Here is a 14710-nt window from a genome sequence, read left to right on the forward strand (position 1 = left end):
GACTCACCAGGGGAAGGCAGTAGTAGCCAGGCTCATGGCACCGTGGCTGGCTCTGCTGCACAGAAGGGCGGGAAAAAGACTGGCAGTGCTACAGTCATAGGGGATTCAATCGTAAGGGGAGTAGACAGGCGTTTCTGTGGTTGAAAACGAGACTCCTGAATGGTATGTTGCCGCCCGGGTGCACGGGTCAGGGATGTCTCACATCGGCTGCAGGACATACTTAAGGGGGAGGGTGAACAGCCAGTTGTCGTGGTGCATATAGGCACCAACGATATAGGTAAAAAACGGGATGAGGTCCTACAATCAGAATTTAGGGAGTTAGGAGATAAGTTAAAAAGTAGGACCTCAAAGGTAGTAATCTCAGGATTGCTACCAGTGCCACGAGACAATCAGAGTAGAAATTCAAGTATAGTCAGAATGAATACGTGGCTTGAGGGATGGTGCAGGAGGGAGCGGTTCAGATTTTTGGGACATTGGAACCGGGTCTGGGGGCAGTGGGACCATTACAAATCGGATGGTCTACACCTGGGCAGGACTGGAACCAATGTCCTAGGGGGTGCCTTTGCTAACACTGTTGGGGAGGTTTTAAACTAATGTGGCAGGGGGATGGGAATCAGATTAGGAAGTTAGAGGTCAGTAAAGAGGCAGCAACTAAAGCCAGTAAGGTACTAGATAATAAACTCAATGTGACTAAGGGGAAGAGTAGACAGGGAAGAGATGAAGAACGCAAAGGGACAGGTGGTCTGAGGTGCATTTGTTTCAATGCGAGAAGTGTAGCAGGTAAGGCAGATGAATTTAGGGCTTGGATTAGTACCTGGGAATATGATGTTATTGGTATTACGGAGACTTGGTTGAGGGAAGGGCAAGACTGGCAACTAAATATCCCAGGGTATAGATGCTTCAGGAGGGATAGAGAGGGAGGTAAAAGGGGTGGAGGAGTTGCATTACTGGTCAGTGATGATATCACAGCTATGATTAAGGAGGGCACGATGGAGGATTCGAGCACTGAGGCAATATGGGTAGAGCTAAGAAATAGGAAGGGTGCAGTAACATTGTTGGGACTTTACTACAGGCCTCCCAAAAGCGAGCGTGAAGTAGAGGTACAAATATGTAGACAGATTATAGAAAAATGTAAGAGCAATAGGGTGGTCGTGATGGGAGATTTTAACTTCCCCAACACTGAATGGGACTCATGTAGTGTTGGAGGCGTAGATGGAGCGGAATTTGTAAGGAGCATCCAGGAGAGTTTTTTAGAGCAGTATGTAAATAGTCCAACTCGGGAAGGGGCCATACTGGACCTGGTATTGGGGAATGATCCCGGCCAGGTGGTTAAAGTTTCAGTCGGTGATTACTTTGGGAATAGCGATCACAAATTCCATAAGTTTTAGAATACTCATGGACAAAGACGAGAGTGGTCCTAAAGAAAGAGTGTTAAATTGGGGAAAGGCCAAGTATAACAAAATTCGGCAGGAGCTAGGGAATGTGGATTGGGAGCAGCTCTTTAAGGGTAAATCCACATTTGAAATGTGGGAGTCTTTTAAGGAAAGGTTGATTAGAGTGCAGGACAGACATGTCCCTGTGAAAATGAGGGATAGAAATGGCAAGATTAGGGAACCATGGATGACGGGTGGAATTGTGAGACTAGCTAAGATGAAAAAGGAAGCATACATAAGATCTAGGCGACTTAAATCTGATGAAGCTTTGGAGGAATATCGGGAAAGTAGGACAAATCTCAAACGTGCAATAAAGAGGGCTAAAAGGGGTCGTGAAATATGTTTGGCTAACAGGGTTAAGGAAAATCCCAAAGCCTTTTGATCGCATATAAGGAGCAAGAGGGTAACTAGAGAAAGGATTGGCCCACTCAAAGACAAAAGAGGGAATTTATGCGTGGAGTCAGAGGAAATGGGTGAGATTCTTAATGAGTACTTTGCATCGGTATTCAGCAATGAGAGGGACATGACGGATGTTGAGGCTAAGGATGGATGTTTAAATACTCTAGGTCAAGTCGGCATAAGGAAGGGGGAAGTTTTGGGTATTCTAAAAGGCATTAAGGTGGACAAATCCCCAGGTCCGGATGGGATCTATCCCAGGTTACTGAGGGAAGCGAGGGAAGAAATAACGGGCCTTAACAGATATCTTTGCAGCATCCTTGAGCAAGGGTGAGGTCCCGGAGGACTGGAGAATTGCTAATGTTGTCCCTTTGTTTAAGAAGGGTAGCAGGGATAATCCAGGGAATTATAGACCTGTGAGCTTGACGTCAGTGGTAGGCAAACTGTTGGAGAAGATACTGAGGGATAGGATCTATTCACATTTGGAAGAAAATAGACTTATCAGTGATAGGCAGCATGGTTTTGTGCAGGGAAGGTCATGTCTTACAAACCTAATAGAATTCTTTGAGGAAGTGACAATGTTAATTGATGAGGGAAGGGCTGTAGATGTCATATACATGGACTTCAGTAAGGCGTTTGATAAAGTTTCCCATGGCAGGTTGATGGAAAAAGTGAAGTCGTATGGGGTTCAGGGTGTAGTAGCTAGATGGATAAAGAACTGGCTGGGCAACAGGAGACAGAGTAGTGGTGGAAGGGAGTGTCTCAAAATGGAGAAAGGTGACTAGTGGTGTTCCACAGGGATCTGTGCTCCGACCACTGTTGTTTGTGATATACATAAATGATCTGGACGAAGGTATAGGTGGTCTGATTAGCAAGTTTGCAGATGATACTAAGATTGATGGAGTTGCAGATAGCGAGGAGGACTGTCAGAGAATACAGCAAAATATAAATAGCTTGGAGAGTTGGGCAGAGAAATAGCAGATGGAGTTCAATCCAGGCAAATGCGAGGCGATGCATCTAATTCAAGAGCGGACTATACGGTCAATGGAAGAGTCCTGGGGAAAATTGATGTGCAGAGAGATCTGGGAGTTCAGGTCCATTGTACCCTGAAGGTGGCAACGTAGGTCGATAGAGTGGTCAAGAAGGCATACAGCATGCTTGCCTTCATCGGACGGGGTATTGAGTACAGGAGTCGGCAGGTCATATTACAGTTGTATAGGACTTTGGTTCAGCCACATTTGGAATACTGCGTGCCGTTCTGGTCGCCACATTACCAGAAGGATGTGGATGCTTTAGAGAGGGTGCAGAGGAGGTTCACCAGGATGTTGCCTGGTATGGAGGGTGCTAGCTATGAAGAAAGGTTGAGTAGATTAGGATTGTTTTCGTTGGAAAGGCGGAGGTTGAGGGGGGGACCTGATTGAGGTCTACAAAATTATGAGAGGTATGGACAGGGTGGATAGCAACAAGCTTTTTCCAAGAGTGGGGGTGTCAATTACAAGGGGCCACGATTTCAAGGTGAGAGGGGGAAGGTTTAAGGGAGATGTCTGTGGAAAGTGTTTTACGCAGAGGGTGGTGGGTGCCTGGAACGCTTTGCCAGCGGAGGTGGTAGAGGCGGGCACAATAGCATCATTCAAGATGCATCTAGACAGATATATGAACGGGCGGGGAACAGAGGGAAGTAGATCCTTGGAAAATAGGCGACAGGTTTAGATAAAGGATCTGGATCGGCGCAGGCTGGGAGGGCCGAAGGGCCTGTTCCTGTGCTGTAATTTTCTTTGTTCTTTGTTCTTTTCCATTGCCCCCACACCCTAAGGCCTGCCACCACCGCAGGGCTCGTAGAGTACCAAGCCGGCGAGAACGGCAAAGGCGCCGTTAGTAAGACCTCCAAACCCGTCCCCTTCCAGGCTGCCGCTTCTACTCGCTCCCACACCTACCCCTCCTCCACTGCCCATTTCCTGACCATCGATATGTTGGCCGCCCAGTAATAGTTAATAAAGCTCGGGAGAGCCAAGCCCTCCTCTCCGCGACCCCGTTCCAGGAGTGCCCTCCTTACTCTCGGGGTTTTACCCACCCACACAAAACCCATTATCGCCACGTTCATTTTCCTGAAAAAAGCCTTTGGGATAAAAATCGGAAGACATTGAAAAAAGAAGAGCAGTCTCAGAAGGACCATCAGCTTTGTCATCTGGACCCTCCCCGCCAGCGGGAGCATGTCCCATCTGCAGAAATCCCTTTTCATTTGATCCACTGCAAGTGACATAGCTGCAAGAAACAAGCCCAAGGGCAACAGGGAAAGGCAGAGGCTGAGGGAGCAACAACAGGCTGAGCAAGACAAGCCAGGGCCAACCGAGGTGGGGGGGGGAGGTGGGGGGTGCGGGGGGGGGGCGGGGGGGGTGCGGGCACACGACACAATATGTAAATATGTATTGTGATGAATGGGTAATGTGCCTTTAAGATCATGCATGTAATGTCCCTTTTAGACCAGGTTTGGAACCCTGGGGGACTCCGCCTCCGGCTCCACCTCCTAGGGGCCGGATATAAGGTGACGTCCTGTGGGCGGCGCTCAGTGGGCACTCATCTCTCCGGCTGGCAAAGTTCTCTGTTTTTAAAGCCTTCGTTTTACGAGTACACTCTCTCGTGTCATAATTGAGGGTATATCATGTATAATGATCCTTGTTTGTTTATATCATTGTTATTCTCGACTTCCCGTTCTTCTTTTGCTTATCTCTCAGTTGTGATTTTTAAATTTCTAACTTTTCATTGGTTGCTTTGACCCACACGATGAAACTTGTCAATTCTAAGTACGAACTAGAATGTGTAACATAAAAATGTGAAAACCAATGAGAATAATTTTTTAAAAATTAACTCGTGAAGGGCAAGACGGGTTTGTCAAAGGAGAATCTGAATGTCCAACAAAAGAGGAACTGGCGTAGTGTGGGGGGGAAATTGTTTGGGACATAGCTAGCAGAATTAGGATGAAAGGGGGTTGCTTGAATTGGCCATGGGCTGGAAGTGACGCACCCCTGGGATCAAAGTCAAACAGGATTGAGCACAGTAAGAAGTCTTACAACACCAGGTTAAAGTCCAACAGGCGTGTTTCAAACACTAGCTTTCGGAGCTCTGCTCCTTCCTCGGGTGAAGGACTTTAACCTGGTGTTGTAAGGCTTCTTACTGTGCTCACCCCAGCCCAACGCCGGCATCTCCATTTCATGGCAAACAGGATTGAAGACAGATGTAGGTGAGAAACAATAGAGAGGTTGGTGGAAGATGAAATTTAAAGTGGTTAAGTGTGAGGTAATACATTTAGGGGGGGACAAAGCATGGGATGAAATATCTCTTGAAGAAGAGACTGAAGGGTGTTTTCGAACAGAGAGACCAAAGGCGTAGGGTGTTGTGGTGTTATGCACCACTGTAAATACACAAGGGGTTCATGTCAATGCACTACGACTAGGTAAACACTAGAGGGAGCACCAGAGACGTCATGACATGCAGACATACAGCTAATGAACACATAGAATAGGACACGACCAATGGGCAGTCAAGACACCCAGAGGTGACACTACCACAAGGGGGCATTACACAACCCATATATAAGGACAGGGCACACATGCTCTGTCTTTTTCCACAGGCGACACTTAGAGAGTAGGACAGGGGCAGATCAGAAGCATCACACCCACCACGTGGCTTAGAGCAGACTGGTTAGTTAGACTGAGTTACTATAGCAAGATTAGCAGGAGAGTCGAACTCATCGAGAACTGTGCTAATGGTTCAATAAATCACATTGAACTTCCTTCAAAGTCTGGAGTATCTTTTGGTCAAAGCTGCATCGAGTTGCAGCCTGTGTTATCCCAGAGTACATAACACAACAGGGCTAAGGCTGGTCTTCATCAGTGACGCAAAGCAAGCTCACAGTCACCCGGCAAAATGGAGGAGAATAGAACATACAGTGCAGAAGGAGGCCATTCGGCCCATCGAGTCTGCACCGACCCACTTACGCCCTCACTTCCACCCTCTCCCCCTAACCCAATAACCCCTCTTAACCTTTTTGGACACTAAGGGCAATTTAGCACGGCCAATCCACCTAACCTGCACGTCTTTGGGCTGTGGGAGGAAGCCAGAGCACCTGGAGGAAACCCACGCACACACGGGGAGAACGTGCAGACTCCGCACAGACGGTGACCCAAGCCGGGAATCGAACCCGGGACCCTGGCGCTGTGAAGCCACAGTGCTAACCACTGTGCTACCGCGCTGCCCCTCAAATGAAAGAGAGACTAGGATTTGTGGTCTCTTCACAGCCTCTTCCCTCCCTGGCTCCGTAAATCCCTTCACCCAGTCGGTGGAGCCAAGGCGAAGTCGCAGCTGCTTCCTTTGCTGGAGAGAGAGTTTATTGACTTTGTTCACAGTCAACATTACTTCAAGCCCCAGTGTAACTCTTTTGAAACGCAACCAGTCAATAAAGTAAACTAATTAAAATGGAAACAGCTCTTTAAAGGGGTACTGCGACATCAGAAAGGATAAAGGTTCAAAGGACTTCACAAACTAAATCAAGAAATGTCATTTCCGGACGAATGATGCAATCCAGCCCCTGCGGTGTGTTAGGAAATTAAATGAAAATCGCTTATTGTCACAAGTAGGCTTCAAATGAAGTTCCAGTGAAAAGCCCCTAGTTGCCACATTCCGGCACCTGTTCGGGGAGGATGTTACGGGAATTGAACCATGTAGCTGGCCTGCCTTGGTCTGCTTTCAAAGCCAGCGATTTAGCCCTGTGCTAAACAGCCCCTAGGTTTCCTGAGTTAACATAATCAATTTTTTAACTATTAAAAAGGTAAGAAGAAATGGTAGAACACATGCATCTATATTACTACAAATTAGAAGTAAGAATTGAGTCCGTAGTAAGTTAATATAAACAACGATTATACCGAGCAGTCGTTGAAATGAAAATCGCTTATTGTCACAAGTAGGCTTCAAGGAAGTTACTGTGAAAAGCCCCTAGTAGCCACATTCCGGCGCCTGTTCGGGGAGGCTTGTACGGGAATTGAACCGTGCTGCTGGCCTGCCTTGGTCTGCTTTAAAAGCCAGCGATTTAGCCCAGTGTGCTAAACCAGCCATCGAGTTGTCAAGAGTAGATGATGTTGCACTGTGGCCGATACAATTGATTCCAGTGGTTGTTTCTTTGGTTTAGTTGCTCTGTAGTCCGGTAGAAATACTTTGGTTCTTTGGTTCTTGGTTTACCACGGTAGTACAGTGGTTAGCACAATTGCTTCACAGCTCCAGGGTCCCAGGTTCGATTCCTGGCTTGGGTCACTGTCTGTGCGGAGTCTGCACATCCTCCCCGTGTGTGCGTGGGTTTTCTCCGGGTGCTCCGGCTTCCTCCCACAGTCCAAAGATGTGCAGGTTAGGTGGATTGGCCATGATAAATTGCCCTTAGTGTCCAAAATTGCCCTTAGTGTTGGGTGGGGTTACTGGATTATGGGGATAGGGTGGAGATGTGGGCTTGGGTAGGGTGCTCTTTCAAAGAGCCGGTGCAGACTCGATGGGCCAAATGGCCTCCTTCTGCACTGTAAATTCTATGATTCTATGATTTCCAGCTTCTGGCTGATCACCTTTTGTAGTCAGAGGGAAAGTTTTGGATGTTCCTACAAAAGCTGTCTATTTCTGCTGGGGATGCCTTGGTTACTGCATCTCTTTCAGTGTAGCAAATTCCCAGCTGCTTTTTTTACAGTGCACACACACACACACACCCAGACCGACACTGGGCAGCTCTCTCGGCTAGATTTCAACCCCCTTTGGATTCTTTTAGGGTGACCATGTCTGGAACCGCTGGGAGGGGGTCCATTATTCCTTAGAGAAAGACCCTGCAGCCATTCCTGTCAGTGGAAAATGGTACATTCTCAGCCATCTTCGAGGCTTGTGTCTGTGATGTCTTCGTTTTGCTAAATTTAGGATGGTTGGCATAGTGTTCACAAAGACCACAAAATGAACTTGAACAAGGCTATAAATTTATTAACACTACTGGAATCGACATGTACTCCTAAATAATACACAGTTGATTATAAACATATAAACTACACTCATCTACAACTAATCTTAATGCTGTTCTAAACTATGATCTGCTCTTACTCACACTATCTTTACTTCTGTCTGTGTCTAGCTAACTCCTGCACTACACTCTCCCACAAGGCTTAGCATCAATGTCTTATATACTTGTAGCTGTAGCTCCCTCTAGTGGCTGCTCTAGACATTTCATTAACCCTGACAGTTCTTACAGTTATGATAATACCACAGTGTGCTTTTAAAAATACAAACTCAGGTCTATTTAAAGTCCAATATTGCCGTGTATAATTCCAGGGTTTTTCCTCCATCATCATAACAGGTGCCCATCAGTCGCTGAAGGCCTTTAGCATTACAGCGGACACCACACGCTACCTTTCCAGGGACACCCAGCTGCTAACATAGCCACGGAAGACGGGCAGACATTTGGGCCGGGTGACCGCCTCGGCTAAACCGCCCGCTGCCTGGACCTCCAACCCCAGTATCCCAGCAATCCCCATTTATACGGCCGAGCACAAAACAAAATACCCATCATCTCTTTCACATTGTCATTGCCATTAAACCGTAACAGTGTAATTAATAAAGCATTGACAGGCCCCACATTCGCAGATTACTTCCAAACCTCTTCACTTCTCCACCTCCTCCTTTAAAACCACCTTAGAGCTCAATTCACGGGCAGCACGGTAGCACAGTGTTGCTTCACAGCACCAGGGTCCCGGGTTCGATTCCCGGCTTGGGTCACTGTCTGTGCGGAGTCTGCACGTTCTCCCCGTGTCTGCGTGGGTTTCCTCCGTGTGCTCCGGTTTCCTCCCACAGTCCACCAAAGATGTGCAGGTTAGGTGGATTGGCCATGGTAAATTGCCGTTAGTGTCCAAAAAGGTTAGGTTGGGTTGCTGGGTTATGGGGATAGAGTGGCAGCGTGGGCTTAAGTAGGGTGCTCTTTCCTAATCATAGAATTTACAGTGCAGAAGGAGGCCATTCAGCCCATCGAGTCTGCACCAGCTCTTGGAAAGAGCACCCTACCCAAGGTCCACACCTCCACCCTATCCCCATAACCCAGTAAACCCACCCAACACTAAGGGCAATTTTGGACACTAAGGGCAATTTATCATGGCCAGCCCACCTAACCTGCACATCTTTGGACTGTGGGAGGAAACCAGAGCACCCGGAGGAAACCCACGCACACACGGGGAGGATGTGCAGACTCCGCACAGACAGTGACCCAAGTTGGAATCGAACCTGGGACCCTGGAGCTGTGAAGCAATTGTGCTATCCACAATGCTACCGTGCTGCCCTAAGGGCCGGTGCAGACCCGATGGGCCAAATGGCCTCCTTCTGCACTGTAAATTCTATGATTCTTTTGTGACCTCTTCTCAAATGTCTTCTCTGTCTCAATCCACTATCTGTTTACTCACTTCTCAGTGAAATGCCCTGGGACCTTTGTACACAACCTATAAATGCAAATGCCTGCTGTAAGAGCCAAGGATTGATGTCCCAAAAATGTCTCAATATTTTGGCAAAGTGATTTCACTTTGTGCTGCGGTTAACATTTATGGTAAGTAGCAGTTTGCTGGAACACGAGCCGGGAGCATGGATTATACCGTCAGGTCCTTAACTCTTTCAAGCATCAATTTGCATGTTCGTACATGTCTGAGATATCTGCTGCAGACCTGTAACTCTAGTAAAGGTAATCTAATAATCTTCATTATTGTCACAAGTAGGCTTACATTAACACTGCAATGACGTTACTGTGAAAAGCGATAATCTAGTGAGTTAGAGTCATAAACTCCACCACCATCCACTCGCCGCTTCACCCACCTGCTTCCATTTTGACCCTAACCTGTCCCCACTGGGAGTTTGCTAGTTGTAGCCTCAAGTGCTTAGTGGGACATCAATTTCCTCCACATCTGTCTGTTCAGGACAAGACATTAATATGGGCCCCATGCCTCACCTCCAGCAAGTGGGTAACAGACACCTCGGGCAGGATTCTGCCCTACCCGGCGGGGCGGGGGCTGCTGGCACCGAGGAGCGGCGGGAACCACTCCGGCGTCGGGCCACCCCAAAGGTGCGGAATCCTCCGCACCTTCAGGGGCTAGGCTGGTGCAGGAGTGGTTTGCGCCGCGCCGGCCGGCGGGGAAGGGGCTTGGCGCCACGCCAACCGGCGGCGAAGGGCTTCCGCCGTCCGGCGCGAGTTGGTGCATGCGCGGGAGCGCCAGCATGTGCTGGCGTCACCCCAGCGCATGTGCAGGGGGGGATCATCTCCGCGTCGGCCATGGCGGAGGACCGCACCAGCCGACGCGGAGGAATAGAGAGCCCCCACGGCACAGGCTCGCCCGCGGATCGGTGGGTCCCGATCGCCGGCCAGGCCACCGTGGGGGCACCTCCCGGGGCCAGATCCCCCCCGCTCCCCCAGAGGACCCCAGAGGCCGCCCGCGCCGCCGGTAAGGACCTACTCTAATTTACGCCGGCGGGACCGGCAAAGAACGGGCGGCCACTCGGCCCATCGCGGGCCGGAGAATCGCCGGGGGGGGGGGGGGGCCGCTGCTGGCGGCCGCTGACTGGTGCGGCACGATTCCCGCCCCCGCCAAATCTCCGGCGCCGGAGAATTCGGCAGCTGGCGGGGGCGGGATTCACGCCGCCCCCCGGCAATTCTCCGACCCAGCGGGGGATTTCCTTATTTCCTTAAATTAACGTATCTTTCCATATACAGGTTGTTAGTCTGAGGGTTGAGAATCTGAGGAGTTCCCTACCCAGAGGGCTGTGGAAGCACAGTCATTGAGTATGTTCAAGTCAGAGATCGCTAGACTTTTACATATTTGGATTTGATTTATTGTCATGTGTACCGAGGTACAATGAAAAGTATTGTTCTGCCTACAGTCCAGACAGATCGTTCCATACATGAAAAATACAGGTCATACGATAGATACACAATGTAAATACGTAGACATAGACATCGGGTGAAGCACACGGAGTGTAGTGCTACTCAGTAGAGAAGATGTGTGAAGAGATGAGTGCAGTCCATAAGAGGGTCGTTTAGGAGTCTGGTAACAGTGGGGAAGAAGCTGTTTTTGAGTCTGTTCGTGCGTGTTCTCAGACTTCTGTATCTCCTGCCCGATGGAAGAAGTTGGAAGAGTGAGTAAGCCGGGTGGGAGGGATCTTTGATTATGCTGCCCGCTTTCCCCAGGCAGCAGATCGAAGACATTAAGGGATCTGGGGATAGTACGGGGAAATGCCGTTGAGGTGAAGGGTCAGCCATGATCTTGTTGATTGACGGAGCAGGTGCAAGTGCCTGAATGGCCTACTTCTACTTCTATTTCCAATATTCTGCGGTTCCAAAGAAGAGTTATATTGAACACAAGACATTAACTTTGTTTTTCTCTCCTCAGGTGCTGCCAGACGTCCTACGTTTTTCCTGCACTTCCTCTTTCTATTTCAGAGCCTGGGAATTGTGTGGCCAGTAACTCACCTCCTGACACACCGAAGACAGGGGACAGGGCTGTGATGGAATCATCTCCACTTGCCTGGATGGACAAGACCCCAACAACACTCAGGAAGCTCAACACCATCGAGGATGTTAGTTAGCAGTCTGCTTGATTGGCAACGCCCCCCCCCCCCCAACTTATACATTCACTCCCTCCACCACCGACGCACAGTACCATCTACAAGATGAACGGCAGCAACTCGCCAAGTCTCCTTCAACAGCACCGTCCAAACCCTGCAACCTCTACCACCTAGAAGGACAGGGGCAGCAGACATATGAGAATATTACCACCGACAAGTTCCCCTCCAAACCACACACCATCCTGACTTGGAAATATATCGCCGTTCCTTCACTATCACTGGGTCAAAATCACAATTCAGTACCAATAATCTATCTACTAAGGTTATGTCCTTTGTTCTGGACTCCACTCATCAGAGAAAAAGGTTTCTCGCTAAATACCTAAACAAATTCCGTTACCACTTTAAACAACACAATTAGATCAGCCCTCAATCTTCTGAACCCAAGGGAATACGAGGTCTTCATCCTGAAGGGATCTTCTGGTCCCGTCGCCATGGCTTTCCCGGTGGTGTGGGGTGGATTCAACGGGGAAATGCCATTGACAGTGCCGGGACCAGGAAAACCTGCCACTGGCCAATGGCGGGCAGCCCCCCGCCGCTGGGAAACACTCCGCTCGGGGGGGCCAAATCGCATCATATCTGGCTTCAGGACTGTGATGGAAGAGCTTCCACTTCCCTGGCTGAGTACAGCTTCAACAACACCGGTGTCTAACAGCGGCAGGGATCCAGGTTCGATTCCGGCCTCGGGTCACTGTCTGTGCGGAGTCTGCACGTTCAAGGGGGGCCTTGGTGGAATGCTCTTTCAGAGGGTTGGTGCAGAATTCAATAGGCCGAATGGCCTCCTTCTGCACTGTAAGGATTATTACGATTCCGGACTGGACCCCAACAGTTTCTCGGATAGGCCCTCAGGAGGGTTAATGCATCCTCCTCGTGTGCAAGTTCAAAGTAGTTTGTGGGGCACATATGACAGTGGCTAGGATGAGCACGTTCTTTGAGGGGGTGGATGATAGGTGTGGACTAAAAGCGGGGGTGTGGGTGAGTGACCTGCTGGAATTCCTGAGGTTAGGAAAGATTAAGTTGGTCTTGAGTGGGTCGATTGATGGGTCATCATCGGCCGAACCGGAAGATCTCGCTGGCGGGAAAAGCCGGAATATTTTGGCCACAGTGTTATTTTATGCATGATCTGGAATGTGCCACCTGAGAGCCCAAAGTCGTGCAGGTTGGGTGGGTTGGCCGTGCTAAATTACCCTTAGTGTCCAAAAAGGTTAGGAGCTGTTATTGGGCTACGGGGATAGGGTGGAAGTGAGGGCTTAAGTGGGTTGGTGCAGACTCGATGGGCCGAATGGCCTCCTTCTGCACTGTATGTTCTATGTTCTATGAGAGGGCAGTGGAAGGAGGGGTCGGCCTGGGAGCGGATGGAGGCAGCGTCATGTAAAGACACAAGTTTGGGAGCACTGATAATGGCACCTCTTCCGTTCTTGCCGGCCCGATACTCCACAAGTCCGGTGGTGGTGGCGGCTCTGAGAATCTGGGGGCAAAGGAGGAGATTTCAGAGAATGGAGGGAGCATCGGTTTGTACCGGGTAGGCTGGATGGTGGGTTCCGGAGATGGCAGAGGGCAGGAATTACGAGGATGGGGGATCTATTTATAGATGGGAGCTTCCCCAGCTTGAAAGCCTTGGAGGATAAATTTGAATTGCCAGCAGGGAATGGGTTTAGGTATTTGCAGGTGCGCGACTTCCTGAGAAAGCAGGTTCCGGCCTTCCCGCTGCCGCCGCCAGAGTAGTCTCCAGTACCTGGTTGGAAGGGGGGAAGGTATCAGATATTTACCAGGAACCTTTGGAGGCAGAGGAAACTCCGGTGGAGGAGCTTAAGGGCAAGTGGGAGGACGAGCTAGGAGAGGCGGGTCTAAGGGCGGATGCCCTAAGCAGGGTTGATACCTCCTCATCATGTGCCAGGGTTAACCGGATACAATTCAAGGTAGTCCACCGGGCACACATGACGGTGGCCCGGATAAGCAAGTTCTTTTGGATAGAGGACAGGTGTGCGAGGTGCGCGGGAAGCCCAGCAAATCATGTCCACATGTTTTGGGCATGCCCGAAGCTTAGAGGGTTTCGCTAAGGCAATGTCCACGGTACTCAAAGCTCAACGGGTGGTGCCGAGTCCGGAGGTGGCGATCTTTGGAGTGTTGGAAGATCCGGGAGTTCAGGGGGCGAAAGAGGCCGACGTCTTGGCCTTTGCCTCCCTGGTAGCCCGGAGACGGATCTTGTTAATGTGGAGGGACTCGAAGCCCCCGAGTGCAGAGACCTGGGTTAGTGACATGGCTGGGTTTCTCAGTCTCGAGAAAATAAAGTTTGCCTTAAGAGAGTCTTTGGTCGGGTTCACCCGGAGGTGACAGCCGTTCGTCGACTTTCTCGGGGAAAATTAAAATGTCAGCAGAAACAGTATTCCAAAGTGTGAAGATTGTGATGGGGGTGGAAATGTTTATTGTACCTTGGTTATGTCGCTGTTATTGTTATTATTATAAAAACTTGCAAATACCCTAATAAAAATATTTTTTTTAAAAAGAGAGGGCAGTGAAAGTGGACTCATAGAATTTGCAGTGCTAAAAGAGGCCATTCGGCCCATCCAGTCTGCACCAGCCCTTGGAAAAAGCACCCTACTTAAGACTACACCTCCACCCTATCCCCATAACCCAGTAACCCCACCCAACCTTTTTAGACACTAAGGGCAATTGATCATGGCCAATCCACCTAACCTGCACATCTTTGGCCTGTGGGAGGAAACCGGAGCACCCGGAGGAAACCCACGCACACACGGGGAGGATGTGCAGACTCCGCACAGACAGTGACCCACGCCGGGAATCGAACCTGGGACCCTGGAGCTGGGAAGCAACAGTGCTAACCACCGTGCTGCCCATGATTCAATCATAGCTCCGGAAAGCCAAATACTTGAAAAATACAGCAGAGCTACGGGGAATGAGCAGAGGAGTGTGCGATGAATTGGTGGCTTTTTAAAAGAGCTTGCACAAGCATAATGGGCCAACTGGCCTCCTTCTTTCCTGCATGATTTATATTTACCAGGCCAAGGACACACATACACACAGCATATAAATAATTCCAATAATGCAGACTCCAACTTGCTGCCAACTGGTTAGCTAAGTGACACTTGCCAATTATACCAATGTGTTGAAAGAAAGTTTCAAAACAAACAACCTCAAACAAACAGCCTCAAACAAATAACCTCAAGTGGACAAATAATTTAAAGAATGTG

The 14710-nt window shown here is 49.4% G+C and overlaps 1 long non-coding RNA gene across 2 annotated transcripts in view; it reads left to right on the forward strand.

Annotated features, from left to right (window-relative positions):
- The window catches only part of LOC140429075 (uncharacterized), a 30115-nt gene extending 16113 nt beyond the window's left edge, over window positions 1-14002 (forward strand). Inside the window, exon 3 of one of the 2 annotated variants that reach the window (XR_011948979.1) lies at window positions 11267-14002. This is a non-coding gene — a long non-coding RNA (uncharacterized lncRNA). The remainder of the gene's footprint in view (window positions 1-11266) is intronic. The other variant, XR_011948980.1, reaches the window with a different exon arrangement.
- Window positions 14003-14710: the final 708 nt, after the last annotated feature.

This window comes from Scyliorhinus torazame, chromosome 9 (assembly GCF_047496885.1).
Source record: "Scyliorhinus torazame isolate Kashiwa2021f chromosome 9, sScyTor2.1, whole genome shotgun sequence".
Lineage (NCBI taxonomy): Eukaryota > Metazoa > Chordata > Chondrichthyes > Carcharhiniformes > Scyliorhinidae > Scyliorhinus > Scyliorhinus torazame.